Here is a 17976-nt window from a genome sequence, read left to right on the forward strand (position 1 = left end):
CTAGCCTGATTACATATGTAATAAAGAAAAAAATAAAAGGCGCGCGGCGTAGTCGTATAGTACCGTATAGTAACGGTCTTCGAATCTCTAGGTCAAACGTTCGAATTTGGCGTTAACACTTTTTTTTTTCTATTACACTAAGACGCTCTCTGTGGCTTTCTGTATTAAACAAAATATAAGCGGTTGCCAGGCAACGCGCATTTCACGCTAAGAGCTGCTTTTTGCACCAGTACCCAGCGTCTTCCAGTACACCGCGCCTGTCCGGCGCCCCAGCATCCAGCGCGTGACACTTGGCTCATAATCTGGCATGGCACTGGGCACTGGATACTGGATGTTGCAATAGGGAAGAGTGGAATCAGGTCAATAAACGCGCATCACAGTTGACTAGCGCTTTATTAGGTCGAACAAGTACTGGCTGCAGAGGGAAAAAAATATTGCGGCAGAACCCATCTCACGATGATTGTCGATGGTAATTCGTTAGCATTTATTCAATATAGCGACACAACGTGCTGTCACCGTCGAAACGACGTATGTACGAGGCGAGTACTGCAGCGGGACTTCTCTTTTGCGCTTCCATAAGAGCACGCGGCACCATTTAGTGCCGCCTCCGCAAAGCCTGCGCATGGCATCCGAAATGCGTGGCGTGCCGGCGCGTGCGAACGCTCAGAAACGCTTCATCGGTAACCGGGCTCCTCTGGCACGCTTCTTTCTGTACACGCTGCGCAATCTAGTGGTACTGCCGCGAAGTCTCCACGTGCACTCCGAGACGAGAAGCATGGCGTGCCAGTGCCTGCAAAAGCTGAGAATTGTTTCCTCGCTTGCCGCATGCTCTGGGGCACATACTTCTGTTCTTGTTTTTTTTTATTCAAAAGCCTCACAGGCTCCAGCACGAGAATTGTGGAGAGGGGGGAATATACAATATGTATCTTCATAAGTGGAAGCACTAGAAAAGAATGAAATAGATAACGAGTACATAAGACGTATACGAAGGTATAGAAAACAAGGTTACGTTTCTTAATAGTTAGCGGAACGGGACATACACTAACGGAATGGATGTTGACATATACAAATTAAGGGCACTTGATTTAACACCGTCAAAGTTTACAAAAGTACTGTAAGGGTAGATCTCTTGACATTGCCACTTTAAGAAGTTGGCAAGAAGCGTGTGCGTAATTAAGGACCCGCCGTGGTTGCTCAGTGGCTATAGTGTTGGGCTGCTGAGCACGCGGTCGTGGAATCGAATCCCGGCCACGGCGGCCGCATTTCGATGGGGTCGAAATGTGAAAACACCCATGTACTTAGATTTAGGTGCACGTTAAAGAACCCCAGGTGGTCGAAATTTCCAGAGTCCCACACTATGGCGTGTCTCATAAACAGAAAGTGGTTTTGGCACATTAAACCCGATCCGTTTCCATCCATGTCCATCAATTTCTCCCATGTGTGTGCGAAATGATCGTGTGCGGGTTACCTTCCTTGCCGCGGTGGATCGCCAGGGCCTGTCTGGAAACAGTGCCCTTGGCAAAAGCTCTCACTGCCGCCCTCGAGTCACTGTGTATTCTCGTTCTCTTACCATGCAGAACTGCTACGGCGATGTCTACCTGTTTGGCCGTCTTCGGATCCGTTGTATATGCAGACGCGAATTCGCGGCGTTTCCTCTACCATCCAGGCAGACCGCGGTGAACGCTCGCCTGCTGGGTTCGAACGCCGCATCGGCGAAAGTACTTTCTATTATTCGTGCCCTCGCTTTCTCGTGTGTACGGGTGTCAATATGCAACATACTTCTGCAAAGCAAGCAGATATACCGGTCATCCCACGGGTATTCTTTAAAACTTTATAATGGTTATGATATGAACATCTGCAGACTTGAATGACCTCTGTGAAGATTTTATTATCAGCGGAAGATTGCGCTTGCATTAATTTGTTCCCGCTAATATTAGCACAGGTGTGTTACATTACATGTCTTTGTAATGCCAAATATATAGTTATCAATAATCTTGATAAACATTACGCACAGAGAGACTTAGAGACCCTACACGTTGTCTCTTTTCATGAACCCATTCTGATAGATTAAATGAACCTTGCAAACTTTGGGTGACACCGAGCCATTTCCAAATTGAACGCCATCCTACTTATAATTTCTTGTGTGATGTGTAATGAAAATGAAATTAAATGCAGCGGAAAACGTCTCGTGCATTCCTGCTGTCCTCAACTACTAAAAAAGTACCAGTATTTCTAGAAATCTGTGCTTTCTTTATTTAAGCTTCATTTATTCTTCATTTAGCTTCATTTAAATTTTCGGGACAACACCGAAAATATCTTATTTCCTGTGTAACAGCAAATCTGTCATTAAAATCATTGCGGGTTTCGGTGCTACTCTCTCTCTCTCTAATGTATGTATGTATGTATGTATGTATGTATGTATGTATGTATGTATGTATGTATGTATGTATGTATGTATGTATGTATGTATGTATGTATGTATGTATGTATCCTTGCTCTGAAATCCGCGCACCACAAGTGATGCGCTTCGGTAAGGCCTGTACGAAACCGCGGTAGCACCGAGGTGATTCTTCGCACATCGTTGGGTTTTCCATCATGCAAATGACGCCTGCAGGACGAAGCTGTGCGCGTGCACCCACTGCTAGCGCGTCCGCAGTGCCCTATACGCCCGCCGGGACCGCGCTTCTAACGGGAGCGTGCCTTCAGGGCGCTGGCGATAGGGTAGCGCAGTTTCATCGCATCTTTAGGGCGGTTCTCTTGGACTGTGTATCGCAGAGTCGGCGTGCAGCGGCGTCGTTATACAACGCGTGCGGCACGAGTTGACAGCCCGAATTATCGCTTTCCACACGCGCCCCTCTTCGAGTTTTGCGCGGTTCTCCTCGCTTTACTTGCGCGGAGAGTGGAGTGGAATGAAAGCATCGTTCGCGCGTCGTCAACGCGTGCTCGAGGGTTGGAGTGCTGCGCGCCTGGAGCACCGTTTATGGAGACGCATTTGTGGCCTGGTGTTGGCGTGCAGCATCCTCTTACCGAAATTATTGCACCGGACCGCGGACTCTTCCTCCGACCGCCATGACTGGAGGCGGTGAGCTTCAACGCCGCTTGAATCTGCAAATGTCACTAAACAAGAACGCCAGAAAACGGCCGTCTTTATCTCAGTCCGTGCAAATGGAACTCCTCGTGCGTTAGGCGGCGTTGACCTAGCGCATTAGTCTTCCTAAATTGCTCTGTCCTTCATCAAAGGCACTTTTCGATATTTAATGTGGTAGCATGTAGGTCATGCAACTGAAAATTTCCTCATGCATCAATTCACGGTGGTTAGCGCTTTATTAATTTGTATGCTCATCCGTCTATTGACTAGTTTATCTTCTTAATCTGGGTGGAATTGTTGCAACGTTATCTTTACTATGGCCCCGACTTACAGACAGAATGAGATTAGTTTGTGGGTTTTCGAATGTGAGACATTGCAGTACACCCGCGACGTCTGGTGGTAGCTGCGGCGTTCGAGATTGAATTGAAAAGTGCGCCATAGGCGTGGCCTTTTGGATGAAAAGGTCTACATGTCACCTCTTTCTGAGCATGATCATACTGACGAAGAGGGGCAGGAGAAGTGTTACTCGCAGCAGGTGGACCTAGCCTTCCAAAAGTTGCGAGTGATTGTTCCGCCCGAGGGCCATTTATCAAATGCGATAGGGTCCGAAATCCTTCACATTACATGCAGTAACACAAGACATCTGTACACAGAACACGGTAAAAAAAGACGACTTCTGACAAGATCGCATTTAAACCGGGGCGACATGCACTGTGCGCCATCGAATATCCGTAGCTATGCTATTTCACACGCTTGGTTCGCTATTCCCGCTCAGCGTATCGCAGGTGAATTGAGCAGAAGCCGGAACACGTCTCTCCTGTGGCACATCTGTTCTGCGGAAGCCCGCAAGATGGAGGAAAGTTTATGTGAAGGAAAAATCACATCCCCCTGTCCTGCCGCGCGAAGCAACAAGGAAAACCGAAAGGAGTTTTTCAGAAAGAAACTCTCGCTGTTGAAGAAAAATTCGTCCTGATCTGAGTTTTCTTCGTTCATGCTACAAGAGAGGTGGATGTTATTTTTCTCTTTCATAAACCTCTCTCCTAAATGGCCACTTACTTTATGAAAACAAAATACCAGTTGTACCAAGCAACCATTCTCTTTCATCTCCCTCTCTTTTTTTTGTGAGTGATTTTTTCTTTATCTTCTTCCCCTTACCCCTTCCTTCCCCAATGCATGGTAGCAGGCTGGATATCTATCTTCCAGTTAACTTCCCTGCCATTCGCATCTCATTTATCTCTCTCTCCTACTCTTGGCGCTTCAGTAAATATATTTACGATGGACGGAACTTGAAAGAAACAGCGCTAAAAGAACAGCGCTAAAAGGGGAGGCGACGAGGAGAGAAAAACTCCATCTTGTTTTATAGCTCTGTTTCCTTCAAGTTCTGTAATGTACCAACCAGCTCAGATTAACACGCTACTAGCAATTTAGGTTCAGCAGCCTTCTTCCAGATGGAAATGCTATTTTTATCTTCGTCGAGAAATTTCTCACATCTTACAGGACGCCGTAGAATTGTGCTCGCATGTGATAAAAGTGATGGTCATCACAATGCAATAACTATGAAAAATTAAAAAAGAAATTTCGGCGTTACATCTTTTGTGCCTAGTGACGAAGCCATCGCCGCGGCGTGGCAGCGGTAAAATGTGCAAGGCTATCACGCCAGCATAAGCTAGCACACAAGCATAAGATAGCACACCAGCGAAAGCTAGCATGCGAGCGTATCATGCATTCTCGTAGCATTCCTGACTAACTCACAGAAGGATCGCGAGCTGGGCCATTTGGTACAGTCGCGGACAGAATATTACGGACAATGAAATCTAAGAAAAAGCTGAATATCTCCGCAACCTCACAACGCAATCTGGTATTTGCATTTTGGACCTCAACTAGAATATGCTAACAACGTTGCCGTGGGCAGTTTTACTGGTTTCTGCTACAGGCTGCTCGGGAATCGAACGTTTTCGGAGATCCCGTGCTCCATTTTATTCTGTCCGCGTCTGTACATCTTAAGAAACTAACACCATCGCACGAAAGGATAAATAATGCTAAGAAACACGACGCTGGCGCCGACTCACAACTGATTCTTTTTTTTCGAAGAGCGCGGGGTGTTGTGACAGCGTCCAGCATTTTACAGGTTTGTCTTTATGTTCATCTTATGCGACGTGTAATCCCATGCGACGTTTTTGCACCATACAGCTTACAACGTTGTTGTCAGGCAAAGTTTATGCTTTGGCACTATAATGTTGACAAGCTACGCTGAAGTGCAACCGCCAGTTCAGGTGGATGCACACGAGTGCTGTTAACTCTAGGGAAATGTTCCTAGATCTAGGGATAATATTAATTGTATAGGTAAATAGAAGAAATTGTCCAAATCCAGAGGAATTTTGCGCCAGGACATCGATACAGTGAAAGTGCTGACGTGACAGCGTGTTTTGATTTCAGTCACTTGCAGGTTATCATTATGATGCGAACTGTGACTTTTGATCGTACAGCAGCGCTGTGAACTCATCTCGCCCAGTCAACGACATTATGGAAACCATGGACCCTCTAACGAAGTACTGCTACTGTGATTATGTCATTCGCCCCTCTAATTGGGCTGTCGATATCTGTGCGCTCTGAATGAAATAATTTATCTGTAACCAGCGAAGCAAACCTATACTGCAATGCCAAACACAGCAACACGGGCTAATCTGGGCGTAAGCGGTCACATATACCTAGCGCCAAGCCCGACAATGCGATCATGGCAATAAACAATCGACTACGCACAGTGTGTATTAAAATTTACCGGGAACAGCCTATGGGCTGAGCAACCTTGTTCCAAGTCCCCCTGGTCATGTGCTTAGAATAATTTTGCTTTGGAGAAAACGTACAAGTTAGCCGAGTATCATCGTGCTTCCCTGAAAATGACGCGCAAGAACGTAAGTGTGGCGGCACTACCTCATGCAGGTCAGCGCCACATGGACGCTACATGGCGATGCAAAAATGTTCACATATTTCACACTGGTGTTGTGGAGTGGTGCACTGTTTTGACGATGTTAAACTCTGTAAGGGACGTCTGGTGCCCATTTTCAGAAAGGAAGCGTGAAGGCAGTAGCAATGCGGCGAGCTTGTAGCTGACGAAGATGGACGTAAATGCTTTATGACACCGCTCAGGGTTAATATCCTTGTTCTGCCCTGGATTTGTTTTCAAGGTTATTGTTCTTTGGTTTTCATTTATCTCTCAGCTATTTTCACATCACACAGGATACTCAATTTGGAATCAGGTCCATCCTCAATTTGGAATCACGTCCATAAGCTTGCTTTCAACGCTAAATAATATTATATGTAGCAAAATAAAAGGGAAAGGGCAGTTTTAAGTAAAGCGAGCGTTCTTTGTGCTGCACTGTAAAATATTTTACGCCCTTAAAACCGAATTAGGGTTTAAATCGGTCTATAACTCATACACGTACATCATTTTTGGTGTAAGGGTTTGAGCACGGGCCAGTTAGCCCTTAATTTGCTTTTGTGGTTGTAAAATATTTTGCAATGTGACGGAGTTCATTTGCCTAATATGCAACGCTTGGAAGAACGCAGGTTAGGGGAACGGTTTTTCGATAAAGTAAGCTGGTAACAGAATGCTTCATGCCTCGTTGAAAGTAGCCTGATAAAAGGTGCTGACTTAGGTTTTTTATGATATTTTATTTTGCCTTGCACGTAAGTTGAAATGCAGCTCGTATGACGTCCGATTATTTCACCTTGCAATAAAAGCAATCTACCCCTCAGAAAGATATGTGGCACAAATAGCCGTGCGTAATTGTATACACCCACATCTAACCATGAATAAGATAAGTAAAAAAAGTTTTCATGATGACGAGACGCCTTTCAGGCAACAGTTTTTTTTTTACTTTCTCTGCTTAATCCCAAAACTGGAGCTTACCAGTTTTGTTATTTTCGACATTCTAACTTTTCTAAGTGTTGCTCTTGATTGTCCCTTTGCATATAAATTGAGTGGTGACCTTGTTCGCTGCATTATAGCCTATGTGCGAGGACTCCTGCATCTCTCCACACTCTGTCTGATCGTCTACCCCCGTCCTTCCCACCCATTTCCTTTTCTTAGAAGCAGTGCGCACATTGCTTACAACTTTATTGTATTTTCTATTAGGATTGTTAATTCGCGTAATTTGTTAGCGGTAAAATTTTTCATAGCGATTAACAGTTCCAGTTTTTCCTGGAATAATTTTTGGGATAAGCTGAAATTAGAAAGATACGATCACGGTTGATTCGAATTTTGAGGTGATAAAAATTTTGAGAAAGTCCTGAACAAAGTGCATTAAGTATTACGCTTTCTGTTTCAGGATGACTTCAACAACCTTCCGCCCCACGATGGATGATAGGAGTTTCTGGGCCAACTAGAGACCTTTCAAAGTAAGGATGACGGCTGTGGTATACATTTGTGAAGTCAGTGTCAAAAATTTTGTTTTTCATGGATCATGGCACAGATATACGTACCTCAAAAGTGCCCATAGTGGCGTGCATGAATTATTTCAACTTAGGCGAAAGAAGGAACCAGAAGTTTGCCGCATTTACAAGGGTTTTACTCGACAACCTTGAGGAAATAAAGGTTCATAAAAAAAAACATGAGATTTCTTCAACCGAAAGTAATAACCAAACATAAACAAGAATGTCTTACTTTATGTTTGGCGCTCTTATACTTGTCACAGTTGTGGATTAGATGAGTTTCAAACACTAAGGAGACTGTTTATGCCACCGAAAATTCAGATCGATTACATTCTGCAGTATTCATAGAGCCCGTGCGGACTTGCCGTAGAATCTTCCTTGTTTTAATTTTTTTCAATTGCATAGGGCATACTTCTGCAAAATATTTTATATGGCGTTTTTTATACTTGCCGCCTTAATCGAACTTTCATTTGTCACTTTTGCACAAAGAAAGAATGAATATGAGGAGACAACTGCAACTAACAGAATATATCTTTGGTAAGAGAAAGCGCGATGGTCGGACAAGTTTCTTGAAAGGTGAATTCAAAAGGAGCCTTCTTTGCGCCAGTTACAAAAAAAAAAGAACGAGCTATAACGGGGAATTCCTCTCGAACAAAGGAGTATAGGCGGCTACTGCACCGGTACACATGTCAGCAGCACAGAATTATAGCCAGGCGCGGTGACTCGGTTAAGGACACACTGCCTCAGCTAGCATAGGAATCAGCTCGACCCCAAGAGGCCCAGTGAAGCATTCGCCCGAAAGGGAACGCCAATTTGGGAAGGGTAAAGGCGCGCAGTGCTAAGAAAGTAGGCTCGACCGGCGATGGCGCAATTTCCGGGACAAAGCTGCGCAAAGCTCCCATTGTCATTCTCAATGGCAGAGGCCGCACTCACGCATGTTTTCCTGCACGCGCGACGCTTTGGCGAGAATGGACGAGACGCTACTATCAGCCTAACAGCCGAGTGACAAGAGGGGGCCGCGTCTTTTTGCCACCCTCCCGTTTCGACGCCCTTCCATTGTAGAATTTCGAAGCGCAGTCGTTGGCGGCCTCTCCGGAGGCTTCCCTACACACGCCATTCGTCCCTCTCATCTCTGTACCACGGTTCGCGTTACCCCATGGCGGCCGCATTAGGAAGAAGAAAGTTTAATTTGTTTGGTCCGGAGTGGGCGCGAAGCGGTGCGTGGATGTAGCAGGGGGCTGAAAGAGCGCACGGGGAAGGGCTGCGTTGGGGGCGGGCGTTCGAGCGTGCATCTCTCGAGCTGGGCCGAGCTCAACAATGAGACTGGTGGGACTAGAAGCCTTTAGACTCCACTGCGAACACCAGTAAACGCCTGTCGATGCTGCGCAGACACGAGATAAACAACGCCGAAAGGAACGATTTAAAGCGAAGAGCCTCGGCTAACTCGTGCTATCTGGAGTGTTTAACGAGTCATGCGATGGGTGGGCTTCGCGCTGCGCCAATTTCGGAGAGGCTCCTCTTAACTTCATAAGTGCCATTGTGCGCGATAAATGAACGAATGAGTTGGGAAATTCAGGGGGTAGCTCACGAAACAAAGTGCGGCAGCGAATGAAGCACCACTTCAGACAGAAGAGCGTTTGAAGAGCCGTACCTGAATGGTAAAGCAGGTTGCATGCCTAAGCCGGCTTTACCCTTTCGAGCACTGATTGGGAATTTTTCGGTTCAAGAACATGGGACACTAACAAATATTTCTTTGGGAGTGTTTTTCTCACAGCGAATGGAACAAGAAATATTTTGTTTATGGTACGGGGCGACTTAATAATATAGAATATCCAGAATCTTGCATAAAAGCAAGATGTTACCGCTGATGGCATTAAATTACTAACAAAATAATTAAAATTCTGGAGCATACATATTTATTTAAGGTAACAAAGCCAATATTAGGCATTAAGTAACTAGGTAATCGGCAGATATCTATTATTGAAGGATAATTCTGCTGGATTTCATCCGGAATTACACTGCTGTGAGTGAACGGATGTTAACAAGGTGTTCCTCTAAAGGTGAACGTCTTTTTGGATTATGAGTTCTTCCCAATAATCTTAACTACTAGATTGACATGGTAGTATGAAAATTGAACGTATGCTTTTTCTGCTAGTTCTGGTATCTTCGAAGAGTAAATATTTTCATCATCATCAACCTATTTTATGTCCACTGAAGTACGAAGGCCTCTCCCTGCCATCTCCAATTACCCTTCTCCTGTGTCAACGGATTGCATCTAGCGCCTGCGAATATCTCAATTTCATCATCCAGCCTAGTCTTCTGCCGTCCTCCACTGCGCTTCCGTTCTTTTGGCGCCCATTCTGTAACCCTAATGGCCCGCTGGTTATCTAACCAAATCATTACATGACGTGCCCAGCTCCATTTTTTTCTTAATGTCAATTAGAATATCCGCTATCTTTTTTTGATGTCTGTTCCATACCGCTCTCTCCTTGTCTCTTAACGTTACACCTAACATTCTTCATTCCATCGCTCCTTGCGCTGTCCTTGACTTGTTTCAGAGTTTCTTTTAAGTGTCCAAGTTTCTGCCCCATATCTTCGCACCGGTAGAATGCATTGATTGTACACTTTTTTTTCCAATAATAATAGCAAGCTTCCAGTCAGGATCTGACAATGTCTACCGTTTGCGCTCCGTCCTATTTTTATTCTCCTGTAAATTTCATGCTCATGATGAGGGTGCGCAGTGGGTAATTCACCTAGGTAAACGTACTCCTTCACAGACTCTAGAGGCTGACTGGCGATACTGAAGTCTTGTAACCTTGCCCTGCTATTGGTCATTATCTTTGTCTTCTGCCTATTAATCTTCAACCTCACTAATATACTCTCTATGTTAAGGTCCTCAATCATTTGTTGTAACTCAATCGTGTGCATTGTTGCTGAAAAGAACATTGTTATCGGCAAATCGAAGGTTGCTGGGATATTCGCCGCTGATCCTCACTCCTAAGCCTTGCCACTTTAATAGCTTGAATACTTCTTTCAAGCACAGTGCATTGAAGAGATTGTGTATCCTTGTCTGACCCCTTTCTTTAAAAGTGTGCTCCTACTTTTCATACGGAGAGTTAAGGTATAGTGTGGAATCTCTGTATATATATTCCAAGATACTTACGTAAGCATCTTGTACTCCTTCATTGAGGATTGTCTGTGTAACTGCGGGTATCCCTACTGAATCAAATGCCTTTTCGTAATCTATGAAAACCATATAGAGAAGCTGAACTGTACTCTGCGGTTTTCTCGATAACCTGACTAATGACATGGATGTGATTCATTGTAGAGTATCCTTCCCCGAAGCCAGCCTGTTCCCTTGGTTGACTAACGTCCAGTGTTGCCGTTATAATATTGAAGATTGCCTTGGTGAATATTTTATATAATACTAGATGTAAGCTAATGGGCCTATTATTTTGCATTTCTTTAACGCCTCCCTTATTGTGGATTAGTATAATATTGGCATTCTTCCAGTTCTCTGAGACCCTTGAAGTTCATAGTTCGTATAAAGGGCCGCCAGTTTTCAAGCATCAAGTCTCCACAATCTGTGATAGAATCGACTGGTATTCTTTCTTCTCCTGCCGCGTTTCCCCGTTTCATGTCTTGCAAAGCCCCTTTAGCTTCATCGCTAGTTATAGAAGGAGCCTCTGTAACCTGTTAATTACTACTACGAATGGAGGTACCGTGGCTGCTCTGGGAGCTGTACAGGTCAGTATAGAATTCGTCCGCTGCTTTATCTTCGAGATTGCTGATGACATTATCCTGCTCATCTTTCAGTGCATACATCTTGGTTTGTGCAATGCCAAGCGTTCTTGTCACTGATTTCATGCTGGGTTCATTTTTTACCGCTTCCTCAGTCTTTCAAACGTTATAATTTCGAATATCCCGTAATTCCTTCTGGTTGGTTAGTTTTGACAGTTCCGCGAATTCTATCTGATCTCTCGAGTCGGACAGTTTCATTGTTCGTCATTTCTATATTAGGTGCCTTGTTACTTGGGAGAGCGCACCTACTGGTTGCCTTGGTGCCTTCCGTCCCACTTCAATATCTGCTTAAGAGGGCAGCCTAGTTAAGGTTTCATTCATTACCTGCATGTAATCTTCATATTTCTGTTCTAAGGCTGGGTATTTGTTTGCTGTAACAGACTGAATTGGTCTGCTTTTACCCTTACCGCGTCTAGGTTGGCCTGCTTCTTTTGGACCAATTTTATTCCTCGCTCTTCAAATTGAGGGGAATCCTAGCCCTCACTAACCTGTGATCACTGTACTTTACCGTACCTAACACTTCTACATCCTGCACTATGCTGGGATCGGCAGAAAATAGGAAATTGATTTCATTTCTTGTTTCATCGTTAGGGCTTTTCCAGGCCCCCCTTTTGTTTCTACGCTTCCCGAAGAAGACGTTCATTATTCGCAGCTTATTCCTTTCCGCGAATTCTACCACCATCTCTCCTCGAGTGTTCCCAGAATCGATGCCGTAATTGCCAATTGCTTGTTCACAAGCCTGCTTTTTCCCCACTTTTGCATTGAAGTCGCCCATTACTAGAGTGTACTTAGTGTTTTTCTCGTTGCTGATTCAACATCTTCATAAAACTGATATATTTCATAATCACCATGACTGGAGTTTGGAGCGTAGGCTTGTACTACTTTCAATCTATGTCTTAGTAAGGTTTATTATGACTGCTGGTATCCTCTCATTAATGCTGTAGAATTCGTCAATGTTGCCTGCTACGTCCTTGTGGATTAGGAATCCTATATACTCCGTACTGCTTCTTATCTGGAAGTCCCTATAGCACAGGGCGTTTCCACTAGTCAGCATTGTATAAGTCTGACGAGTTCTTCTAAATTCACTAAGGCCAATGATATCCCAAACAATGCCTGATAAGTCTTCAAAGAGTCCTTCTAGGCGTGCTTCACTCGAGAGAGTTCAGATGTTAAACGTTGCCAGGGTCATGTTCCATTGGCATGGAAACTAACCCTGTCAACAGCAGGATCAGGCATGGCAATGCAAGAGTAATTAGAAATCCCGTAAAAAATATTTTGTTAATACTACTGCGCCAAAAAGTTATGATGTACGAATTGGCTCATCTGTGTAGGATTAGGTAATGTCACACTCCAAATCCTTGCCATCGTAAACCCTGAAAAAAAAAAACACATGTTCCAGTCACCACCAAGAATCCCACGGCTGTGATACGAGCCCTCTACTTTACAACCGCGTTACAATGTTCGGCGCTTGCATCAGCGTTACATTGCGTCACCGGTGAGCGCTGGGTGATCACTGAGTGGCTCGATACATATTACAATGCGTCACAGCGCCTCCATGTTTCATCGTATACGCAATGCGTCAGCTCCCGTTCCGCAGCCTCCACCGTTGGCGCAAGAAGCGCCGCCAGCTCCAAGGCTTCGAGTAGCGTGTTTAAATCGATGAGCACTGTAGTGCATGGCGTTGGAGCATGCTCAGCGCATTGATTGACTCGATGCTGCAGGCTGATTGATTATCGAACTACTATGCATTACACTCTAGACGGGAAATACAGTTAGCCAGTGGGCCTGCACAGACCACCCTATACTCTTAGTAGCGTCAACGTTTGGGATAGTTGGTTTTGCATGATTCTGCATGTTTGCTTCTGTGCTTGTTCTTCAGGTTATGTCCTTGTTCAACATATCGCTGTTCTATATGTCTTGACCACGATGGTCATTTTTTTTTTAATTCGGAAGTTTGCCCTTTAGAACACAATAAGTGGGCGTTAATTTACGTGTTTGTTTTTATCCATTTAGTCTCCTACGAGGGAGTAAATGTATAATTGAAGTATCATGAAAGGGAAAGATTCTCATCCACCGGAACGCAGCATGAAACTAGAAAGGAAGCCCATACGCGTTTCTCAGAAACAATGCTTCGCAGTTGATAAAAAATTCGTCTTGTTCCGGCATACAGATTCGGGACGAACGTCTTTCCGGGGTGGTTGCTCTTCCATCTGAGCTAACCAGGAGGATAGCAGATTGCACCGCGAGGACAATTAAATCGATAACTCCAAGCACTGGGACATTGAATGTGGCAAATCAGTTGTGTGGAATCCCTCAAGATGAAGGAAATATTATGAAAGGGAAACATTGTCATCTACACTAACGTAGCACGAAGCGACAAATGTAAACCATTCGGGTTTCTGAGAAAAAATTCTTGGCAATTCAAGAAAAGGTCGTGTTCGTCCGGGATGAAAGCGTATGAATACGCTTCCGTTTTATCCGGCCTTTTTGCGAGGTAAAAGGGTAGCCGCAAGCACAATCTTGTATATTGTAAAGCACAAGGTCGGTATACGTTGACAGTTTCTGTATACGAATAAACATGCATTTTCATGGTGTCGTAGTGAAACATTTTCAGTAAACAGAAATGAACGAGTCCCCATCATAACGCGGTTACGCTACTTGGCAGTTACTATATTACTAGGATTGAGCGGTTCAGGGAAAGTATCTGACTGTATCCCTGAACCTGTGAACGTCGTCCTTTGCGTCGGCTCCTATGCGTTGGCCTAAAATTTATATAATAAACAATCTATGTGAAATACATACTTAAGTGAGGATTGAAAAAATTACCATATCTAATTAGCGTTGCATAGATGGTCTCTCAAAGAGCAAAAATGTGCGACGATTACATTTCCTAGTGCGAAATTTGAACGCCGCTGCATACGTGTTTTCATCTCGCGATATATTGAGGCGAAGAATTTGAGACCCAAATCACAGCACCATCTGACAGTGCGGTCAACGCCTTCGCAGAGGGAGGGGCAATACGGGAACGCCAGCTTAATGAGTGTCATCAGAGACAGCTGTGGAAGACGACGACGAACGCGTGCAGTGGCACGTGCACGTTCACGCGGTTGCGCCGAGGCATGGCGACGCTGAACCCAGAAACGGGCGCTTAAGAGCTGCGCTGTCAAGTGAACCTAACCTACGAAGGCAAAAACTTGAAAAAAGAAGTGCTCAGCAGTGCACTTAAAATGAAAAGCGGAGGTAAAAGAAGACAGAACTGAGACTGAAACGGTGCTTGCACAACCATGAGACTCTGGTGCAGGAACCCTTCGTCTGCATGTCCTGCAGAAGGCACATTGACAAATGTATAAATGGTTAACGAGGCCGCAACGAAACTGTCTCCAAAGCAGTTCCGTTCAGCAAACTGCTGGCTTACGAATCGAAAGAAAAACGTGGAGGACCCCAATGGAGCGCGGCACGAAAGTTATCGGATTATTGCGAAACAATCGGAGTGTCTGCGAGGTCTGCGGAAAACACTACCGCGAAAGGGTGTGGGGTAATACTGGGCTTCACGAAAGCTCGCTTATCAGTTCTGCGGAGGCCTGCGTCGCCCGTTGACTAGCACACTGCCGCGATCCCTGTACCGAGCATAAGTCCGCCAGATTGGCGGTAATGGTTCCACAGATCGAATTTCGCTGCGGCTCTCCTTTATGCGACACAATGAACAAAAAAGTGCTGAAACAAAAACAAGAAAGACGATTAGGTAGCGTTTGTGGCCGCTATTAACCTCAGACCCTTTGACCTTTACGAAGCGAAGTCTATATGGGAGTAAAAGGACCCCGGAGAGTTGGTCGTGCACCCGAAAACTACCAGCTGTCCCAGCAGCAGATTTCGCTCTTCGTGGTTTTGGGTTTCAGTTTCAGTTTATTCAGACATCCATTGCATGGGTTAAACGCACCAAAGACAGATGAACTGTGCCTGACAAAGGTTCCTCCATATATACATTTGCTCTGAAGCAGTGAAGCTAAAAAAAAAGCAATGCCTTTTTGAATGAGAGCATGACAAAAATAGTTCAAAACAGAAGTAACATCGCGAACAGGCATGTTTTATTATGTCCCAGAATCACACAATGATGCAACAGCAATAACTGATAACAAGAACAATGACATGGGGAAAAAAGAAAAAAAAAAGATGTAACCGGCAATATATTTAAAAGGTACAAGATGATGCAAGCGCTATACTGAATATAACATTCCCATTTGTAGCAATGCATACCTTCTAGAGAATGTAGCAAATTACAAAGACAATAGGACAATAGAAAAAATTATTTTAACTCAGCAACTTATTTAGGGCATAGTACCAGAGAGTAAGTAAATCTTAACATTTTTCTTTACACTTACTTTATAACTACATTCTTCGATAAATATTGCTCAATAAGTTCGTGGTTGTAACTATTGTTGGGGAGTAGGTTAGGTTAGCTAGAACAATGTTTGATATCCGTAGACGGTTCTGAATAACAGTATTCTAAATCACTCGTGTCGAAGTTCATAGGGAGCATTAGTAGGCTAGCAGTGAGTCACATGACTTAACACGTCATTTCCAATTTCCTTGCGAATATATAAGGCGAACTTAAGCTTTTCAGGTTGGTTAACAATAAGTAATTTAAGCTTGTTAAAGGATGGAGCAGCATGTTCAGTTGGTCGCAGATTTTCTATGCAGCGAACAGCTACCTCCTGTAAAACGCATTACCTTTCAAGGTTCGTTTTTGAAGTCGTACCCCAGATAAGAGACAGTAATGGAGATGAGAATGAACCAGTGAGTAGTATAACTGTTCGCTGCTTTTTCTAAATCTTCGTTGGTTTTCTATTTCCTTCGTGTTCAGTGTACGCAAAACATGTTTAATAAAAAAAATAATCGTGCACCTACGATGAGATTTTCATCTGGCGCACATTATATGACAGTGTTGTAAAATATTTTCTTTTTATTGGCTTGTTGATAAATTCATGCCTGCCTTGTCACACTCTGGCATTCGTTATTTGTTCAAGCAAGCCGACGCAGATTCAAGAATTGTCATCTTGAGATTATATTTTCAACCGGTCTTTTCAGCAAATTAATTGTAGAAGAGCCTACAGATGAGGTACAATACAGCAGCGATATTGGACTGCCAAGCCGATCGCATCTACACCGGTGTGTATTCGCATATTTTGCGCCTACTTGAATATAGTGCAACAGTACGAGGACAATGCACACAGTTGACACGCGGCACCACCGTGTAGCATTTGTATGTCCCCATACGTCGGCGACGCTTGTTGCGCTGTTTCTAGTCCATTTCCTTGGGTTCGATGTGCGACTTTAGAAGTACGTAGAGCGAAAGCTGACGAGGGAACGAGACAGGACAGAGCGCTGTCTTGTTTCTTATTCCGTTTTCGTCTGCTTGCGCTGTCTCCGTCTGCTTACGCGTCTGCCCGGGCGCACTTGCAATGCACCGTTTCATCATCATTATCATCATCTACATCATCATCATCATCATCATCATCATCATGGTTACGTCCACTGCAGGGCACAGGCTTCTCCCATACATCTCCAAACTACCCCCGTCATGTACTAATTGTGGCCATGTTGTCCCTGCAAACTTCTTAATCTCATCCGCCCACCTAACTTTCTGCCGCCCCCTTCTACGCTTCCCTTTCCTTGGATTCCACCAGTCCGTAACCCTTAATGACCATCGGTTATCTTCCCTCTTCATTACATGTCCTACCCAATCCTACCCAATCTGCTCCTTTCTTATCCCTTAACGTTACACCCATCATTCTTCTTTCCATACTCGTTGCGTCGTCCTCAATTTAAGTAGAACCCTTTTCGTAAGCGTCCGGGTTTCTGCCCCGCACGTGAGTACTGGTAAGACACAGCTGTTATACGCCCTTCTCTTGAGGGATAATGGCAACCTGCTGTTCATGATCTGAGAATGCCTGCCAAACGCAGCCCAGCCCATTCTTATTCTTCTGACTATTTCAGTCTCATGATCCGGATTCGCGGTGACAACCTGTCCTAAGCAGATGTATTCTATTACCGCTTCCAGGACATTTCATAATGAGTGTTAACTGTAAAGCAAGCAGCCCCCTCCCCACTTCATTCCACTCACCCTCTCCCCCCCCCCCCCTTGTTTTGTTTTAAATTGACAAGATTCCCGTGCATCAATATTTTTCACGCCCGCGTAAAATAAAAAGTGCTGGAATCTCTTGGGTGTTCCACGTCATCTTCATAGAAGGCTGCTTTCCAGTCAGACAATATTTTGTGTGTGAAGACGAGGACAGGGATATTCGTCGAGGCACACATGGATACCTCCCCAAGACGCGTAATGCTTGTCGATTCGTCTGAGGACAGACTGCGAGCGCCTTTAAAGGAATAGTCCGGTAAGAATACTTTTTTTTTCAGTGCGTCAGAAACGAAGGACAAAAGGCAGACAGAAGTCTTGTAAAAGGAAACAGAAAATAATAAGGTCAGGCTCACGAAAGGAGAGATATCAAAAATGAAGGAAACAGGCTTGGTAAAAAAAAGACCCAAATATGCCCGAAACTGGTGGAGCGCATTTGGAGAAAGGGAAGGGTGGGTTCATACTGGTAGGGACGACCCCGGAGTACTTCGCCCCAAATCGTGTTTGCCTCGGCTCTCTCGAG

At 44.5% G+C, this 17976-nt stretch overlaps 1 long non-coding RNA gene across 9 annotated transcripts in view; it reads left to right on the top strand.

The window, feature by feature from the left end:
• LOC135903540 (uncharacterized) overlaps positions 1-17976 on the top strand; it is a 616847-nt gene that overhangs the window by 352972 nt on the left and 245899 nt on the right. For all 9 annotated transcript variants that reach the window (XR_010564839.2, XR_010564840.2, XR_011512712.1 and 6 more), the window contains exon 5: positions 7417-7486. This is a non-coding gene — a long non-coding RNA (uncharacterized lncRNA). The remainder of the gene's footprint in view (positions 1-7416; positions 7487-17976) is intronic.

This window comes from Dermacentor albipictus, chromosome 1 (assembly GCF_038994185.2).
Source record: "Dermacentor albipictus isolate Rhodes 1998 colony chromosome 1, USDA_Dalb.pri_finalv2, whole genome shotgun sequence".
NCBI classification, from domain to species: domain Eukaryota; kingdom Metazoa; phylum Arthropoda; class Arachnida; order Ixodida; family Ixodidae; genus Dermacentor; species Dermacentor albipictus.